Source organism: Triturus cristatus, chromosome 10 (assembly GCF_964204655.1).
Source record: "Triturus cristatus chromosome 10, aTriCri1.1, whole genome shotgun sequence".
Lineage (NCBI taxonomy): Eukaryota > Metazoa > Chordata > Amphibia > Caudata > Salamandridae > Triturus > Triturus cristatus.
In genome coordinates, this window is record NC_140593.1 from 401,526,504 (window position 1) to 401,547,084 (window position 20,581).

At 44.5% G+C, this 20,581-nt stretch overlaps 1 long non-coding RNA gene across 1 annotated transcript in view; it reads left to right on the forward strand.

Annotated features, from left to right (window-relative positions):
- The first annotated feature begins 18,362 nt into the window (after positions 1 to 18,362).
- The window catches only part of LOC146789515 (uncharacterized), a 290,902-nt gene continuing 288,683 nt past the window's right edge, over positions 18,363 to 20,581 (forward strand). The window contains exon 1 of the long non-coding RNA XR_014969811.1: positions 18,363 to 18,577. This is a non-coding gene — a long non-coding RNA (uncharacterized LOC146789515). The remainder of the gene's footprint in view (positions 18,578 to 20,581) is intronic.

Consider the following 20,581-nt stretch of genomic DNA (forward strand, 5'->3'; position numbering starts at 1 on the left):
CTTGTTGTAAATACCAAGAATACTGTATCTGTAAAGACCAAATAGAGCCAGTGAATTTTTCCGAACTATTTTGACTCTTGAAGTCATAAAAAATACAAAAGAAAAAAAACTGTCTGTAAATTTAGGGCCTAATCTCCCTCCCAATTTTAATCCTAGAGAGCTCACTCCTTGACAGAGAGGACATTTCTATTAGCAGAATTGTGGGCACAGCCTTTCCGCAAAATATGCAAATCAAATAAAGGAATGAAATGATATTCATGGGTGTGTGGTAATAGCATACTTGGTTACATAGTTTAAACTATTTTATTTTTTACGGATATTTCACGTACAGCTTGACTTCTTTTTTATCAATTAACACAGCTACGTTCAAACAGGAGTAATTAAAGGCTTCTAAAACGTTAATTATTTGCTGTTCATTGTTTGATGTTCTTATCTCTTTACCCAGCTGTCCTCTTAAATGGCCTTGTTCTCTGCTGTGCTTTGAACTTAAATCCAACTATTTGAGTCCAACTACAATGATATTACAACGCACTATGAGCACAATTCATGTTACGATCCATAGTCTGCAAAGTACGCCAGTTAGCGTGTGACATACACATTTTGAACGAGGTTAAATACTTTATATGTATGTACAAATGAATGTATGTGTAGGGTATTTCTATGGAGCAAACTTAACCAAAAGGCAGCAGAGCGCTTTCCATAGTCAAAGACAAACAAAGTCTACGAATAATAGGAGGGGGAAGCTGGGATGTAGATGGGTAAAGCACTGTTATATAGTGTTCTTTAATATTTCTAAGCTTGAAATTCAAATTATAAAATAAAATATCAATCAAACCGGAATATGTTTGCTTATGAGAGGTGCACTCACGATGTAGCAATATTCCACTGAGAAAACATGATGGGACTTGTGGGTGTTTATTTAGATAACCATTGTGCAATAGTCAAGTATCTCAGGGGCAGGACAGTAGAAGGCAAAATCATGACAGAGGTATTAGCACTATTCAGTTGTTGTGTTACAAATGATTGCCCTGAGTTACGCTCTCACTGATCTAGAGGCTAATAGACTAGAACAATTGGGATTCACTGTGACCTTCCCCCACCCAATGTGAAGACAGCCACATAGCTAAGGGAAGTCCTTCCCTCAGTCTACCACGCGCATTGGTAAATTGAATTAGAACATTAATAAATAAAGAGCTGTAAAATGTATTGATTGCATGAAAATGAAAAAATCAATTAGAACAAATAGGTTTTAACAAGGATGTGAAGTCGGCAAGAGATTTGGCTGATTGCAGGTTACAATGGAGAGCATTACACACATTTACACCTGAAAACTTCGGAGAAGATCTTCCTTAAAAGTCAGTTTAAAAGGTTTAGTTATGCAGCTGTGGGTTAGAGGGGTCTCTTTTGAAGATTGGAATTATTCCGGCAATGCCAATCAGAATTTGGCATAGGTATTCACATGAAGCCAATGCAACGTGCAGCGTGACCTGGTCACAAGCTCTTTCCGGGGTATGCCTACTGCTGCTCGGACTACCATATTTCAATTTGGACAGACGTCTTTTTTGCTGTGCCCAGAAATCAACTGTTTTGGTAGTCAATAGACAAGTTTATGTTTACAATTACAAAATGGAATACCCAGAGACAACTGAGGTACAGGGAGGCACCCCAGAAATGAGTTGATGATCTCAATCTAGTCACTTGAACTATGTCCAAGTTTTCAACGTTTATGTATGGTGACTTGCAGAGGTCATCCCATGTTGCCAAATGTATGACGAGGACACACCAAGCATAGGATCTGAGATTTTTATGGTTTCAATTCATGACAAGGTCTCCCATTTAATATCAACTGTTGAACTGTCTCAAAGGCATTATAGGCTAGATGATATACAGCAATTACAAAATATAGAATTACTCCTGTTCAATATTTGCAAATATTCCTCATTGCTTTTCCAATGACGTATCGACTCAGGCCCAGGAGTCCACTTTATTAGCAACCATGAAGCTTTGTTAAATGAAAGCCTGACTTTTGAGTTCCAGAAAAATTAGAGAGTAAAATCCTAAAAATACCATTTCAATTTGGTTAGGAAGTTGACACATTTGTGGACCTTCAATCATAAAAACCTTTTTGTGAAAACATCACCCTTCCCAGTTAAACTATGTGAAGTCTGACTGTATTAGCACTACCAATCTGCGTGAGTGTCAAAACTATCCTACAGCAACATATTTACTGAAATAAAAACATTATTGAAAGTATATGTTTCACCTGAGGTTCTGTAGCGATCCGAACCCGTGAATTCGGTATCGTAGTACTGACACAATTTTGGTACCAATGAACCGCAAATGATCCATTATATACATGACAGTGTTTTCGCTGCGCAACTAGCATGAATTCACTGGAAAATAGGGCATTCTGTCACTAAAGTCATGGCATCCATTTTAATTACGGCATCCATTTTGTTTCTTGCCCTCACATAGTCAATGAACGGACGATGACCTCGGCAGAGTCACCTTGTTAAGGACACGTAAGCTCGAGCCCCGAGAAAGGCTGACGCTGCATGACTAGGCAGAATCAAGCTGCCTCCCTTGCCTAAGGCCAGTCCTGCTATACTGGTTCTCGTGTCCGTTGTCCTGACTGAAAGGCCGAAGACGGTAGCCATGCCCGTTTATGATCCATAAACACCTCTTATCCTACATTTCAATACTTTGCACCTGGCTCTGCTCCTTACCTTCTGGGCTTTTACAATGGGGAGGTTACGATTTTTATGATGGGGAGGATCGGGCAAAGAATGGAAAACTGTTGAGAGGGCCTGATCGAATACCGAAAACCTGCGACTAATTATTGTTTGATGTCAAATTTACTGTTTGTTTGGGATACCGGGTTAGGCATGAGAAATATTCGTGTAATGTAGCCCAAAGACATTTTGCATGTATTTAAAGAGTAACCCACTTAATGCAATTTGAACAGTCTCGTAGATTCTGCCTCTGTGTGGTTCCTATGATTTCTGTGTCCCTGCAGTAAATAAACCTTGGTCTTTGACGCCGCCATCGAGAAGCCCGTGTCTCTGTTTATTTGTGCACCGGGACAGGAGGAACTCAGGGGTCTTCGGGTGTTGTTTCCCTGACACCTCTGGACTCTTAAAAGTCCAGAACCTCAAATTGGCGCCCAACGTGGGGCGACGTCATCCGGTACCGGTCCAAAGCCTGAAAAGTTCGAGAAGTTTCGTGTGAAGATTCCGGAGGGAGGTACCCCGCTTCATCGATCCCTGCATGTCGTAAAAGTGGCCCGACAATCTCTTCCACAAGGGTTCCCGTTCCCAGAAGGCTACAGAGGACCGCTGCCTTGACTGTCGCCCTGTCTTGGACCCGAGGTGCAGACCTTAGTACGGCGAGACGTAGACGGGTTCTCCTTGGTGACGTCTTCCACATTTCAGTTAAGTATTAAGTGGGCTACGCTCAGTTTGGTTGTTCCTTGTTGCTTTGGTTTAATTCGTAGATTATCATTGGTTGCTCTTGTTTAGATAATCTTTGTTTTGGTATTGGTTCATTTTGGTAGGCCTAAGTTCTCTGCGCATTTTGGTTGGAATTTGTCTTTGTTGTCATGACTACCAGTAGTAACTGTTTTTTGTCCTGGTTACGTTGCAACGGGGATTCCCGGTTGGAGGATTCGTGTTTGGTTCCTCCGATTGGAACTCCTACATATAAGCTCTATTGTAAACATGGTGTTGGTCCTATTACGTATAATGAAGTATGGGTCCGTTATACCAAAAAAGATGGTGTCCTTAGTTGGCCACCGCATGGTAGTTTCGAAACGGAAATACTAGACAATCTAGAAATGAAGTTGTTCAAGAAAAAAGCCCGGCCGGCAATGTTTGATTCTTTTCGCGTATGGCGCAAAGAAGCCAAACAGAGAGAAATTAGGAAAGCGAAGAAAGAACAGAAAGAGAAAGGGTTGACTTTAATGGAGTCTGCTAGGCAGCTGCATGTCAACGAGACTGAGAAAGCAATGGAGATGGAGAATAGAAAATATAATTTGGCAATTGACAAATGTTACCCTGTATTGCCATCATGTCCTGCTAAGCCGATGGAGGATCATGAAAAGGATCCTCTGTTGTCTTACCTGTTGAATTCACCTCCACCGTATGCACAGGGTATTACAGCACCACAGTTACCACCTGTTGTACAGCCAGCTGCTGGTCAGCCTGGAATAGTTGCTCCACTTCCTTTGATTCCAGCTCCTATCCTTCCCGTGGTTAATGTTCCTTCGGCACCCCCTCTTCCTGGGGCGCCCGTTCCGCCTTTGCCTGTCGTTTCGCAAACTGCTTTACCTGCTACTCCTACCCTTACTATTTCATCTGCTTCAGCTGTTCTGTCCCTGAACCCTGTGAACATTCTGACTCCGCTTTCCGTTCGTCGGAAAATAACCGACTCTGTAACTAATATCTTAACTCCTCTCTACAGGTCTTTAATTGGGACCCCCGTTTCTGACTCTATACAGAGACATAGCCAGTTTCCTGGTCCCCAGGAACGAGACACGTTAAATTCGACAGCTCTTAGGTGGATGTCGAAAGCTGCGAAGTATGATGCACGAAGAGTGTTAGATACCTTTATGCAATGGAATGAACCAACCCAACGTTATGTTTTTGACGTGATGTGTTCTCTTGTACGTGAAGAATGGAAAGATGATGATTTAAACTCCGTCCCCTCTGACCTGATAAATATTCAACAGAAATTTGCCGCAGGAATGGTGATAGGTCCAGAAGTAAGGGGAGCGATAGAACTGATTTTAGCTTATAGGGATGAGTCCCCTCTTCGAGTGACAAGAGACCCTGATGGTTCACCGATTACTACTAGGAAAAAACGAGGTCAATATCCGATGAGGGAAGTTCCACCGATATGGCGTGATGCAGTTGCAGCTGATGGGAACTTGGGTATTGCAGCTGCTCCGGCACATTTCCAGAGAGTGTGGATACACATCCCTTGGAAACGGGCCGAAGTATTAGCCGTAAAACAAGCATTACCAGACCCACGTAAAAATCCTGCTGGTTATTACAAAGAGTTAACGCAAACAGTTCAAGCGTGTGTCATGAATTTGGCAGACATTGAAATGCTATTTGGTAATGTGGTGCCACAGCCTATATGGGCCAAAATTCGGCAAGAGAACCACCCAGTCGCCTTAGGAGGTGATTGGGCAGCTATTATAGCGGCAGATGCGCAACAAATTGGCGGTGCTAAACCTGAACCTCTGATTGCTGCTTTACCTGGCAGAATAATTACTCTAATGAAAACGCTGATGCCAGTGTTACGAGTCAATTGGGATAAATTATCGGCATGCAAGCAAAAGAAGGACGAAAGCGTCTCTGACTTCTTCACTAGATTTGAAGAGACCTTCGTAGATCACAGTGGGCAAGATATGAGTACTGAGGGAGGTCAGAGATTGTTTGTCGACAAGTTCGTGTTTAATTTACTACCTGAGCTTAGTAACAAGTTAAAGGATTCTGAAAGTGCATGGGCAGTGTCGACAACAGCACAGATACTTGCAACTGCTCAGTATTACGAGAATAGAGAGAAAGAAGAGAAGGAAAAGTCAGAAAAGAAAACAAAAGATTTAAAGACTAAAGTTCTTCTGCAACAGGCGTATCCGCCTCGTTCGAATCAGTCAGATTTACGACAGCAACCCCAGTTTCAGCCACAACCAAAATTCCAGCAAGGGACGGCCCAAGGATTTAATTATAGTTTTCCGCGACAACAGTTAGCATGGAATCAGTGTGCTTATTGTAAAAAGGAGGGTCAATATAAGAATGAGTGTCCAGTACTACACCCACAAACTAGTGGTGTCCCAGCCCAGAGAGGTAATGTAGGGTTTATGCAAGCTCCTAGAGGTAGAGGACGTGGGACGATGACACCACAGGCCGATCGCCAATCGAATTATTTCGATCAGCGAAATGCACAATCTGCGCAAACAGGTAGATCTCCACAGTACCACGTTGAAGATTACTATGACCATAATGAGGAGATTCAAAGAAGCGAGCACTAGGACAGCCGCAGGCAAAGAGAGGGAGTAGTATCAGTTCCAGTTGATCAGAGTGGACCTTATGTCGCAGTAGTTACCTCAGGCGTGGTCGAACCGTTTCTGTTGGATACTGGTGCGGCAAAAAGTTCAATTATGCATGCGAAACTCCCTGGCGCACCTTTGTCTGGCTTAACGAACACTTCAGTAGGTTTCTCAGGCGCCCCTGTTCACAATCCTGTTTTTAGTCCTTTGTCAATATCTGTTGGGCCATGCGAACTAGAAGCACCCCTTATCTTAACAACCGGTTGTAATGAGAATCTGCTTGGGTTAGATCTGTTGAAACGCCTGCACGCGACACTGTACTGTTCCCCTTCAGGAGTACAGCTCACGTTAGGCAAAAGAGTCATCTCTCCAATGTATATGTCGATGGATAAGCTCCCACCGGAGCTGCGTTCTCTCCCTGATACTCTTTGGGCGACTGGTCCTAACGATGTAGGCCTCTTGGAAATTCCCCCTTATGTGGTAAGTCTGAAAGCTAATGTTAAATTCCCAAGAATCCCACAGTATCGGATTTCGAATGAAGGGGAACGAGCACTCTTATTGATTGTGAAAGACTTGATACAGAAAGATGTGATTGAGGAAACTAAAGGGAACGTCTGCAATAGTCCCGTTCTGCCGATTTTGAAACGTACCGACCCTTCCAAACCTCCAATTTACAGATTTGTGATTGACCTTAGAGAAGTCAACAAAATAGTGATTCCACAGTTTCCTGTAGTCCCAGATATCACTGCATTACTGACGTTGATTCCTGCCTCAGCTTCATGGTTTACAGTGATCGACTTGAAAAATGCCTTTTTCAGCATTCCCATAGCCGAGGAAAGTAGAGACATTTTTGGTTTCTCCTTAGGAGGTCGCAGCTTCAGGTTCAAACGCGCTCCACAAGGTTATTGTGAGAGCCCTTCAATTTACAGCCAAGCATTGAAGAGTCAATTAGATGCCCTTGTACTTCCTCATGGTGTTGCTCTGATCCAATACGTAGACGATCTTTTACTGGCTGCTGATGACAAGGAAACTTGCAAAACAGCTACAATTTCTTTATTACGTCATTTGTCAGACTTACATCACAAGGTGTCACCTTCTAAACTGCAATATTGTTGCCAAGAAGTGACCTACTTAGGTCATCTTTTGTCAAAGGAGGGAAGAAGGTTGACCCCAGAGAGAATCAAAGCAATTTCACAGATGACTGTACCAAGCACACAAAGAGAAGTGCGTGCGTTTTTGGGTATTACGTCATACTGTAGGCAATGGATCCCACATTTTTCTCTCATGGCGAAACCATTGGTAGTCCTGACTGGAAAAGGTGTTCCGAGCCCTTTGCCATGGTCTGATGAATGTCAGCAGAGCTTCTATGACTTACGTGATGCGCTGTGTTCAGCTCCTGTGTTGGGTACTCCTGACTACAGTAAGCCGTTTACTCTATATGTCCATGAAAGAGAAGGTTGTGCTTTGAGTGTATTAACGCAACAATTTGGTGACAAACAGCGGCCTTGTGCATATTTCTCATCCACATTAGATCCGGTAGCCAGAGCATTGCCAAGTTGTTTGAGAGCTACAGCAGCAGCTGCAGTGTCTATTCGACAGTCTGCCGGACTAGTCATGAACAACATGTTAGTAGTCATGGTTCCACATGCTGTGGATACACTCATGAATCGAACGAAAACTCAGCACCTCACCAGTGCTAGACTATCAGGCTATGAGCTGACGCTTCTGGCAAGTCATATTCAGATCAAGCGATGCAACATATTGAATCCAGCAACACTGTTGCCGACTACTCAGGAGTCGAGTGATTCAGAGCCCCATGACTGTTGTTTCAGAACTGAGGAAGAAACAAAAGGTAGGATTGATTTAAAAGACACTCCATTACTAGATCCAGATGGCACTTTATATGTCGATGGTTCTTGTTTCAAATTACAGAATGGTGATGTGACGGCCGCGTATGCAGTTACGACCTTGAGTACGATTGTTGAGACTGCAAGAGTAAGTCATAATTCTGCCCAGGCTGCAGAATTAATTGCATTAACAAGAGCGTGTGTTTTAGCTGAGGGAAAGAGAGTGAATGTGTTTACTGATAGCCAGTACGCCTTCGGCGTCGCACACAATTTTGGGCGTCTCTGGAGAGAAAGAGGTTTTCTCACGTCCCATGGGACTAAGATCCAACATGGACAGTTAGTCAGCGATCTATTGGAATCCCTGACTCTACCGAATGAAGTTGCAATTGTGAAGTGCAGTGCACATCGGAAGATTACGGATGATGTTGGCCGTGGAAATGCGTTTGCTGATGAGGTCGCCAAAGAGACGGCCAAGAACATGACGAGCCGAATGTATGTTGCAACGTCTGCAAGATGGATTGCTGAATCAGGAATGTGTGAGAATACGATTGAAAGTGTGAAAACAATCCAGAATGAAGCAACTGAAAATGAGAAGAATGAATGGAAGGAGAAAACGGGTAAAATGGATTCAAGTGGATGTTGGGTCGATTTGTCTGAGCAGCAGCGTTGGATGTTACCTGATGCGTATGTACTTGCAGTAGTCACGATGGCGCATGGAGCGGCGCACATCAGTTCGAAAGGGATCTGTAAAATGTTAGCTCCAGTATGGAAGAACGATGGAATTACTAAGTGTGCAGAAAGAGTGGTGAAAAATTGTATGGTATGCCTGATGCATAATCCTGGCAAGGGAACCCCAACCCCAACTGTCCATTTTGCTCCCCCTTCTTGTCCCTTTGAAGTGATTAAGTTGGACTATATCCACATGGATAGATGTAACAATCTCAAATACGTCCTAGTGGTAGTCTGTGCCTTCTCAAGATGGATTGAGGCATATCCGTTAAAAGACAACACTGCTATGTCCACTGCCAAAATCCTCCTCAAAGAATACTTCCCCAGGTATGGTATGCCACGGATTGTTTGGTCGGACAATGGAAGTGAGTTCGTAGGGAAAGTTATGAAGAGTGTGTGTGCGGGTCTGGGTATTTCCCAAAAATACCATAGTGCGAATCACCCACAATCAGCGGGTTTGGTTGAAGGGTACAATGGCACCCTGAAGCTGAAACTTGCGAAAATTCAAGCTTCCACTGGTCTCTCTTGGCCAGACGCACTGCTTTTAGCTTTACTGTCCACCAGAGCGACTGTACACTCTCGAGTAGGGCTTAGCCCATATGAGATTGTGTTCGGCCGTCCTGCTAATGTTTGGGGAGTCCCTAGGCCAAAGGAATTCAAACAGATTGAATACCCAATGTTGATTGATTACCTTCATGATCTGACTGCTAAATTGAGCCTTATTCATCAACAGGTATTCGAATCCTTGCCTAAACTGCCGGAGAGTCCAGGCCACACGTTGAAACCAGGCGACCAAGTGGTGGTTCGGAACTTTGAACGTACCCGAAACCTCCAGCCAAGATTCGTTGGTCCGTTCCAGGTCCTCCTCACAACAAGAACTGCAGTACGCCTAGCTGGAAGGAAAAACTGGGTGCACGCCAGCCATACGAAGCGTGTCCCTCTTCCACTCCCCTATGATAACTGGGTTAGACAGGGAATTGGTATATCTGAGACAGAACCTGTTCCTAGGCACATCCCTTTCAGTGATGCAGAATACATAACGGACCACCCACGAACGGAAACACAGAACTTTGACACCCCAGCAGCAACTACTCCTTTGAATCCCGAACCAAGTACTGTACAAAGTGAACATTTGTCGCCTGTGGAGTCGAACATTTCCGCACCTATAGACCAGCTATTTCAAGACCAGACAAGACCCGGAAAGTACAGATATAATCTACGTTCTCATGTTATGAACTAATGACATTGCATAATTACCATTCTGTTTGAAAACTGTTTTGATCTTACTGCATTCCATTCAGTCAGGAAGTTTGCTCAAAATTTTTATCTTTTTGTTTTTTTTTATTATTTCTCTCACCTTGCCATCTGGGTTACCGTAGGGTCGTAACGTGTGCCTTGTTTTAATTTGCAGGGAATCAGACACTAGGTCGGTTTCTTCTGTTTGTCTTGGGAACTCCCAGGATAAACAGAGGCAAGTTTTTAACAGGTACAAACCATCCGTTGCGAACGGTTGTAGAAGATGGAGCTTCCTGAATTACGACGGGTTAATGTCATAAATGTGCACAAGACAAAGCTATATGACATTTTGTATAGCAACTGTTTTCTAATGCAATGTACTCTGACACTTCTAATTGTTTTAATAACTTTGGCAGGCGGAATTATTTTTGGTATTCAGTTGATCTTTACACCTGTTGCATCTACAGTATCTCCCCATGCTCCTGTTTCTCCGACTGTTGTTTCTCTTCATTCTTTCCATCCTTTTCCTGCTAACGAGCAAGCTTGACGCTCTGAGTTTATAAATAACACTTTCATTCAACTCTTGCACCAACATCAGCTAGTGGTTAATACAACAAACTGCTGGGTGTGTGGTTTGATACCACATACCATGGACAAAGGCATCCCCTATTTGGTTCTGCCTTTTAGTTATAATGGATCATTCTGGGCATTTCAGACCATGTTCGCTTATGCCCTAGAGACCTATCCTCCACAACCTCCGCGTTCCACCCGGTATAACTCTGCTAACAGAGCCTTGGTAAAAGGAATCACTGACATGGTGAGAGATGTCAATAATACTCCGTTCATTCCCAAGGATGAATTGCGAGTTTACATGGGTTGGAATGTTACGGAATATGGCATTACTCTGGGTGAGAACAAACGTAAGAGCTCAACTCCGATCTGGGTCGTACCCCACCAAGGTCAAGTCTGTTTGCAAGGAAATGGGAGGAATCCGAAAGCTCGACTAGGGAAGAGTGACTGTATCGAAACATATGTTTTTCCGTCACAGTCTTCCCCGGGATTCTTAGCCGCTAAGGGTACCTATTTTGTTTGTCAAGACAGAGCATACACATGGCTGCCTGCTGACTTCTCAGGCTCATGTTACATCGCTCAACTGTTACCTCCGACATATACTGCTGCACCAGACTATCACAAAACTAGAGTTGTGAGAGGTGTTTTCAGTAAAGAAGATACTGCTGGCCAAGAAGCAGGAGACTTTTTCAAGGGTTTCCTCCCATTATGGGGGCCTATGGCCAACAGTAGAAACTTACGTCAACTAACACGGGTAGTTGAATCCACTATCACTGAAACGGCGGGTGCTCTTCTTAGTAACCTGACAGCTGAGCTTCAAGCGGATCGCCTCATGACGTTACAGAACCGTATGGTCCTTGACGTGTTACTTGCAGATCGAGGTGGAGTATGTAAGATGATCCAATCAAGTTGCTGCGTTTTTATTCCAGATAATGCGCCAACAGTATACAAGGCCATCTCTAAGTTACATAAGATTTCTGACTCTATTCATGTAGAGGAAGGTGACTGGTCATTAATGGGATGGTTCTGGAGCCTGTTGTCTGCGTGGGGATGGAAGGTTCTGATAGTCACTGGTGTTGCATTAGTATTTTTATTTTCGTGCGGTCTCATTGTTCAGTGTGGTCCTGCCTTATGTAATCTCTGCATTTCTACATGCGTAAGAAGACCACCTGTTTTTAGAGATACGCCACGGGATAGAGTAATGCTCCAACAACACATCAGTGACCTGATGAACATAGAGATGGACTCTGACATAGAGTGAGTTATTGCCTATGTAAGGGCAAAAGGACGGTCTGAGGTTCTGTAGCGATCCGAACCCGTGAATTCGGTATCGTAGTACTGACACGATTTTGGTACCAATGAACCGCAAATGATCCATTATATACATGACAGTGTTTTCGCTGCGCAACTAGCATGAATTCACTGGAAAATAGGGCATTCTGTCACTAAAGTCATGGCATCCATTTTAATTACGGCATCCATTTTGTTTCTTGCCCTCACATAGTCAATGAACGGACGATGACCTCGGCAGAGTCACCTTGTTAAGGACACGTAAGCTCGAGCCCCGAGAAAGGCTGACGCTGCATGACTAGGCAGAATCAAGCTGCCTCCCTTGCCTAAGGCCAGTCCTGCTATACTGGTTCTCGTGTCCGTTGTCCTGACTGAAAGGCCGAAGACGGTAGCCATGCCCGTTTATGATCCATAAACACCTCTTATCCTACATTTCAATCCTTTGCACCTGGCTCTGCTCCTTACCTTCTGGGCTTTTACAATGGGGAGGTTACGATTTTTATGATGGTGAGGATCGGGCAAAGAATGGAAAACTGTCGAGAGGGCCTGATCGAATACCGAAAACCTGCTACTAATTATTGTTTGATGTCAAATTTACTGTTTGTTTGGGATACCGGGTTAGGCATGAGAAATATTCGTGTAATGTAGCCCAAAGACATTTTGCATGTATTTAAAGAGTAACCCACTTAATGCAATTTGAACAGTCTCGTAGATTCTGCCTCTGTGTGGTTCCTATGATTTCTGTGTCCCTGCAGTAAATAAACCTTGGTCTTTGACGCCGCCATCGAGAAGCCCGTGTCTCTGTTTATTTGTGCACCGGGACAGGAGGAACTCAGGGGTCTTCGGGTGTTGTTTCCCTGACACCTCTGGACTCTTAAAAGTCCAGAACCTCACACCAAGTTGTGTTAGATGTTTCATTAGGCGATCTTCTATTTGCTTAGCACTCAAATGATACTAGAATATCATATTGTAGGCTTGTCGCTCTGACTGCCAGCTGGAGTTTGCGTGTGTGAATGGGAGGGTGTACCACATGGTAAGTGTTGGGTGTGTTGTATAGGGACTGATTATGTCACAACAGACTTCATGCTGGGGTTATGGGTGCAGCTGTTGCTTAAATGGGTATTACATTCTGTAGGTAGCGTACATTTAATATGTACTCTGGTGAGAGTCCCCATGGCCCTGAATGACATAGAATACTCCTCTTTGGTGATTTTAATGTTGATGACTAAGAGGTTAAAACGTACTGAAGGAGAGCAGCGAAGAAACCAGTTTCTAGACGAGATCATGAAATATCAAGGCAGTAAAACTGATGGGGGCTGAAAGCCTCAAGTGTTTGACTTGCATTGTCAAAGCCATAAGGTCTCCCTTTTCTTAAACTTCAATTGGAAAGGTAATAGGTTTGGCTTTTTGTTAGTGGAAATATTTGGTAACTGTTGGGCGATATTGTGTGTGCTGCTCACAGCTGTCCAACAGAAAATACCATTCTAAAGCAACCAATTGGGCTACAGCAATATGGAAACTGGAAATGGGGCTCCTTTGTTGAAACAACTGTATTAGCAAAATTACTCCCAAAGAAAAGGGATATAAAAATGAGTCAAAAGACATAGCTGGTGTTGTAAACTGGGAACCTAAAATACATAAAGAGCAAACAATTTCATTGTAGATACTTTTGACAAAGGGCTGGTATTTTCACTTCAGCTGTGAGAAGGTGTAAATGCCTGGACATTTCAAGTTTGTGAGCAAAAAAGCTGTACATTCAAGAACTTGATATCAAGGACAGGAAAGTAAACATAGTAACTTGCAAGGGCAATAGGTGGATAACTTTAGCCTGACATAAAGGGGTAAATGATACACTTCCTAAACAAAAAAGCAATAAACCAGCAATTAAATGAAATAATGTCAGTATAGTAAATGCATCAAAGAACACCCACTGACTGAATTACAAGATGTAGGTCATGTTGCTTCTACATATGTACAAAATGACTACTTGAGCACCATCACTAATGGGAACACAAATGGGACAAGGTAACAATCAACAAAATGCCATGTCATTGATGGACAGCCCATTTGGATAATGCCAACCATAAAAACCCATGAAAACCAATGGATAAAGTTGACTGACCCGGAGGTCGCTCTTACTGTATTAATTATTTTGTCATTTGGCAGCTCCTCCGCTAAGGAGGAGGAGCAACGCCCCACTGAGCAATTCAAAACGGAAAAATAAAATGACAATAACGCAACGTTATTAGAATTTTATTTAACCGTACTGGCTCAGTTGGTTGCAGGATGGGTCTGGGCTGTTTAGATCTGGGGGAGGAGTGGTAGGCATTTCCTAAGTGCGCATGACATTTTGGCTGGCCCTCTTGGGCTGTCCAAACAGTCATGCGCACTTTGCATGTTCTCCACCGAGGCTGCATTACAGCCTGGGTGGAGAAAATGCACAGCCTCCCAGCCCCTGTCTGAGTGCTGACCCACGGCGCTCAGAAAAATCACAACACTGCTGTAAGGCAGCGTTGTGATTGGTCAGGCGAGTCTGGGAGGCTGTGGGCTTCCTGGTTCCTGCTGTCCAGGAGAAGAGAAGAGGATGGAGGAGAGGCGACCGGCCATATCCAGGTAAGTGTTTTATTTCTCCCTCTGCTCCCGCCGCCCCTCGCCCACCGACCCCGCCCACCCCGTTTGGTAGCAGCGGCTACTGCTTTCATGTCTGCCTTATATAGTATTGGTTACTTGAGTTTCTCCTAATAGGTAAACTTGCCTGTGGCTAGAACTAATAAAGGGACCAAGTCGGTTTTTATTAGGCCCTGGTGGAATTCTTCATTCTGCTTGCGAAATTTGAGGAATTTGGTGACTCCACGTTACTCTTTTAACCAAAATTCCACCAATCGTCATGTGGTGAAACTTTTTTCCATTTGAGCAACACAATGACAATGGGAACAACGCAAGGCTCCAGCAAGCAAGCTGGTTAGTGTGAGGTCACAAGGAAACTTTCCGGTGCTATTTTTTGACACAAGCGATCCCGGGAGCGATAAAAGGGCTTTCTACTCGAGCTGCAGCAAAATCAACTCGAATGCCTGTGTGCTTTTGTGCACTGCTTGTTGTCGTTCGTGCTGTTTTTTCAGAGCGGAACACAGTACCCTTGCTAAATCAGAAAGTGAGCAGTGCAAGGTGTATTTTTTCCACCCGTTGGCAGAGCCCCACAGAATTCTGCAGAGTGACATTGTGCATGTTCCACCCACACCTAGTTTTGACTGCTCTCTGGAAGAAGAGGTAGTTCTGTATTTTTTCAGATGTGAACAACTCCATCATTTTGAATATTCTGCAGACATCAGCAGGGCCCTAGGTAACATTTTTCGAACACATTCGCTTTGTGTCACACTTGCCAATTTGCCAGTCACCCCTCTAGTAGTATGAGTCCAGGAGCCACTAGAGGATCATGAATTGATAAGACCACCCAGTTTCAAATATGTTCAATTTCATCTGACAAATGAGAAAGTGTTTCTGTTGTCCCCTTGACTATACATACTTGTAGATTATAATAACAAAACAGAAATTTAACATGAAAAGAAATATTCAATACTACTCTAATGGTTTGTTTATAAAGTATATTTTTCATAATGGATGTGGTTTCTTGGTGCTACTGAGAGATCAAGGAGCTCTGTCACCAATCCAGGATGATTACCCAAGTTTAAAACAGACTTCTACAATTAAGAATATTTTGCTGTGTGTTAGAAATGGGGGTCTCTGGTTGGCAATGGTTTGCACCTTTGTCCAAATAGGGACCCTTCCTTCTCGTCAGGGTATGGGGGATATACTTCTGAACACCCCCTTGGTAGCTTGGCACGAGCAGACAGGCATATCTCAGAGGCAGTGTGTAAAGCATTTGTGCATGCATACAGTAACACAGTTAAAACACTACAAAAGGACACCACATCAGTTAAGAAAAATAAGAAAATCATTATCTAAACCAACAAGACCAAATACGACAAAATCCAACATACAACACTGTAAAAAAATAGTTACTTTGAAAGATAACCTTCAATTTGCAAGAAAAGCTGAAATAACACAGTCCTTCTGAGTTGGTAGCTCTGTTTGTGACTACCGTAATGTTGAAAACAACAGAATCTAACATTCCAGCCGACCGCGTCGGTACTGACGAGCTAAAGCGTTGACAGACTCGTAGACAGTACCTTTGTTGTTGCGGCTGATCCCGTTAGTACAAGTCAGCCAGGGCAACTGTCGCGGTTGAGATGTGAAGTGGAAGTGGTCCAGCAGGTGGTGGCTCGGTGACGGTCATCCAACGGCATCGGTGAGGCTAAGACTTACGATGCGGAGTGAGGTGGTGCTTGTTACGGTGCTGGCAGGTCAGGGTGCGGGCGACGGAGCCGGTCGATGTTTGGGTCAGGCAGCGATGGTGTCGGTGACATCCAGGCAGAATGAAGTGAGGTGGTGCGGAGTGCGGTACCCACAGGACGCAGTGCAAGCAACGGCTTGGTGACGGTCGCCTAGCGGCATTGGTGAGACCAAGGATGCGGTGCTTAAGGGCGGCGGTGCCTTCTGCGGTGCCTTCAGGACACGGAACCAGCGATGGACTTCGTGACAGAGTCGGCTGCTCTTTTCTTCTGCACGACTGAAACTAGTGGTTCCAGAGATGTTGCCCAGAAGAGTGGTGAAGTCTTTGCTGTTCCTGAGACTTTTTGAACAGGAGGCAAGCTCTACTTCAAGCTCTTGGTGATCTTTCTCAAGCAGGGGACACAGCACACAGCAAAGTCCTTGTTCTTTCCTTGGCAGAAACAGCCACTGCAGGCCAACCCCAGACGGCACACAGCAAAGGGGCAGTACTTCTCCTTCAGTTTCTCCAGCTCTTCTCCTTGGCAAAGGTTTCTCCTGAATCTCAGAAGTAATCTAAAGTTCACGGGTCTGGGCCCCACTTTTTATAGTCCATTTCTCTTTGTTCTCTGGTGTCAGAGAAGCTCTTTGCCTAGCCAAAACCAGTTCTTTACTCTCTGGTGCAGCTGCCCAACAGGAGGTGGAGACAGCATTGTCTAAGGCAGACAAGGCCCATTCAGGTGTGAAATAAATCTCCTCCCCCTACTCTGAATGCAGCTGAGGTCTATTCAGTCCAGCCCTGACTCGCACTGGCAAGGCAGGACACACCTCACCCCCCCACCCCAAGTGGCTGTCCGAACAGAATGCACGCCCCCTGGCCCTGTCACTCCCAAGCCAGACAGTTAAAACACAAACTTAGCAGAGGCACACTGGATGGCTAAGCAAGAAAATACCCACTTTCTAAAGGTGGTATTTTCAAACCCAGAATGTAAAAATCATCCTTACTGAAAGATGCATCTTTATATTCTGAGTTCAGGCATACTACACTTTACCTTCCTATCTTGTCACCATGGAAAGCTATATTTATAAGATGTTCTAAATAGACTGCCATTCTATCCTATGGGACAGATAGCCTTTCAATAGTGAAGAAATGAAATACACAGTATTTCACTATCAGGACATGTCACACATATCAGTACATGTCCTACCTTTCACATACACTGCACCCTGCCCACAGGGGTACCTTGGCCCTACCTTAACATGTAATAAAAGGGAAGGTTAGGACCTGGGAAGTGGGTGCACTTGCCAGGTCGACATGGCCTTAAAAACTGCACACAGACACTGCAATGAAAGGTCTGAGAACCCTTTGCAAGGCTGCTTGTGTGGGTGGCACAATCAGTGCTGCAAGCCCACTAGCAGCATTTGATTTACAGGCCCTGGACACACACAGTGCACTGTACTAGGGACTTACCAGTAAATCAAATATGGGAACCATGGAATCACCAATCCATAAACACAATTTACGGGGAAAGCACATGCACTTTAGCACTGACTAGCAGTGGTAAAGTGCTCAGAGTCATAAAACCAACAAAACAGGGTCGAAAACAGGAGGCCAAAAATAAAAAAGTCTGGGGATAAACCCGCTGGAAAAGTCTGGTCTAACACCGTGGTTTTATTGATGGGGAAAGGGGTTGTTCTTGATCTTGTCTTCTCACACATTTTGAAAGCTGAAGTGTAGTTACTCTTTTGGAATATGAATCTTCTTTGCTGTGTTTAATTAAGACAACATGGATGTTTTATTAGTGATAACACCGTCCTCATATGTTGTTAAATAATTGAAATTTTGTGGCACAATCAAGCCTCTCAGGGTCCCGATGAAGCAGTGCTTAATTTGTGCCGGTGCTTTCTGGTGCTTAGCACCGGCACTTATTTCTCAGGGCCGGGTCTACGTCATAAAATATTTCAAATGTAATTCCTCATCGACGCATGCCTTATTAAGAGGCACATTCCGCCTCCCTGGGACTGCCAGAGAGCACACAGTGGAGCAGTGCCTTCCCATGATCCCAAGACTGATAGTGATCGTTCTCCCTAGCTGTAATCACGTCCCTCCTGCTGTCTAAAAAAAATGCAGCGCAGATCAGCATTCTCAAACGGGCGCCTTCCCAAACGGGCACCTTCCCCCACGCTCTAACTTCCGTCGCCTCTCTGTTTCCGCTTCCTGCCCCTGACATGGTCCTGAGGTGGGGTCACTCGAATAGCAGCAAGAGGCGGGCATTTTCTTTACTGGAGGGAATGTGTGAAAACGCAGTTAGTTTAAGTTTGGCAGAGCCATCCTGCTGCCATTTGCACTGCACAGCCGTCATTTGATGGCCCGGACCGCGCCCACCGAAGGAGTGATGGTGGTGCTTCAAGTTCAGCGAGTTGTTGAGTCCTGGACCAGCGCTGTACGCAGCCCGTGCTGTGAAAGGAAGAATCGTCGCGCTCTGCTGCTGGCCCGTACCATCATGGCCCTACTCCTAGTGCAACCGTAAGTTTTATTATAGGCTTAAAACTTGTCTTCTACGTTAAGAAATTTAAAACACTCGTTCAAAAAGGTAAAACACTAATACTAATATAAACGGGTGTGCTCTTTTGCCAGTGAGAAGAAAAAGAGAGTGAAATGACAAAAACTAACGTTGTTTGCTCATAATACAATTTGCAGGTCTTATGTGAAAGAAGCACTCGCAAACCTCAAACCACTAGAATAAGGCAAAAAAGTATAAGAAATATGTCAGCCCAAAACAAAATGCTAATTATGCAGTCTGGCCTACATCTGTTCCTTCTCTGTAGAGTTTCTGGCACTTCCGGCCCTGTCCCAGAATCTGCCGAGGTAATCCTGTGATTCATACCTTTCACAGCGCAGGAGACATGGCCGTACCTGGGGCCCTCCAGCGTGAGTCTGAGTGGTCACCCCACACGTTGTCCGACTGCCTCTCACTCCAGCTGTGAGAAAGTTTATCCCCGTGTGTGCTTATCTGTTCAAGTAAGAGTCTGCAGAGCCGCTGACAGCTGAAACACCATGCTTGAAAAGAGGCATGTAGCATATCGGAAATTTAACTACGTGCACGTTTGTTTGCATCAAAGAAAAAACCCATAGAATTTCAAAAACATACACTAGAATGCAAAACAACTTAAACCAGCGTGCGTGCACTGTCTGTGCACTGTTATCATCTCAGCCAACGCAGCAGCTGACACCCACAGAACATGCTGTCTCACCCTACGATAGCAGTGTCTCCCCGGGTGGGATTATGCACAGCAGCAGGCAGTTCCTCGGTCACAACACCTGCTGTGCTGTGGTAGGTTTATCTTGTATGTGCTGTGATGCCCCAGGCTGCAAGGGTGCTCAAATGCAGGCTGTGCACTCTGTAATGGGTGTGTTTGTGAGCAGGCGTCATCTGACACAGCCTAGCAACCCAGCGAGGCCAGCATGCACACGGCCAACACCATAGCCTGCTATCCGCCCAGTAACTCACTGCAAGGGCACTTCACCCTGCACCACCTCTGCTTCCTGGGATACACTACTACCCCTGCACTGACAATAATAAATGATTCTGATTAACTCTGCTTGGACTTAATGAAGAAGCGTGCATTTTTCCTGTTTAACCAACATGCCAGAGGCTACTGCTTACACTACTGCTGAATAAGGCTAGGAGCAGGGTTTAACACAGGCCCTACATCACAAAACTCATAGGGTATTGCATCACCAGCTCTTTCAACCACCTGTGACAATAAAGCAGTCACTCTTCTCCAATGAATCCTAATTTAATTTACTAATTTAGAGCCCGTCAACCAGAGCATAAGTAAAGTCTTTTTAAAAATTACAGCAGGGCAGTAGGTTAGTGCCCTTCCATTTCTGCGCTCTGCTTTTAAGGTTTTCGTAGAGTTTCTCGTTGCTCATATGGGTGTAATTTCAGATTTTTATATGTTACCATCGTCTTCATTGCTTGTTTTTGCTCGGGAGAAAGTGTCACTCGTAGTCATTGAATGTCACTCATAATTACACGGAAATTATGAAAATGTCACACATGGCAAACTGAAACCTTGGCAGCTATGCTGACTGTATGCAGCGGGATGACAGGACTCTGTATCTGATGGCGCACGCCCCAAAGCAGTCCTGGCGCTTCCTGAATTCGACCACTTACTTCCAGGAGGAGCCACTGGTGGAAGTGGGTGGAGCCAAGGGAAGTGGGGGGGCCTCCTAAAAAAATTTGAGCACCTGCACTTCATATTTTACAAATTAAGCACTGCGATGAAGGCTGCATTCAGCATGTAGGAGGGCTGAAATAAGGCAGTCAATGCTGCTTCCATGCTTTTATAAATCTCTTGATGTTCATTGTGTAGTGATACCTGATGTTTAGATTGCTAGAAACATATTTTATTGTGTGGTGTACTAATGCAATCCATGTCATGTGCTAGAGGGACGCCATTAGCATTGATTTATGGTTGACTGACATGGGAGCAGTTGTGATTAATAAGACAGTGCCTATGTGAT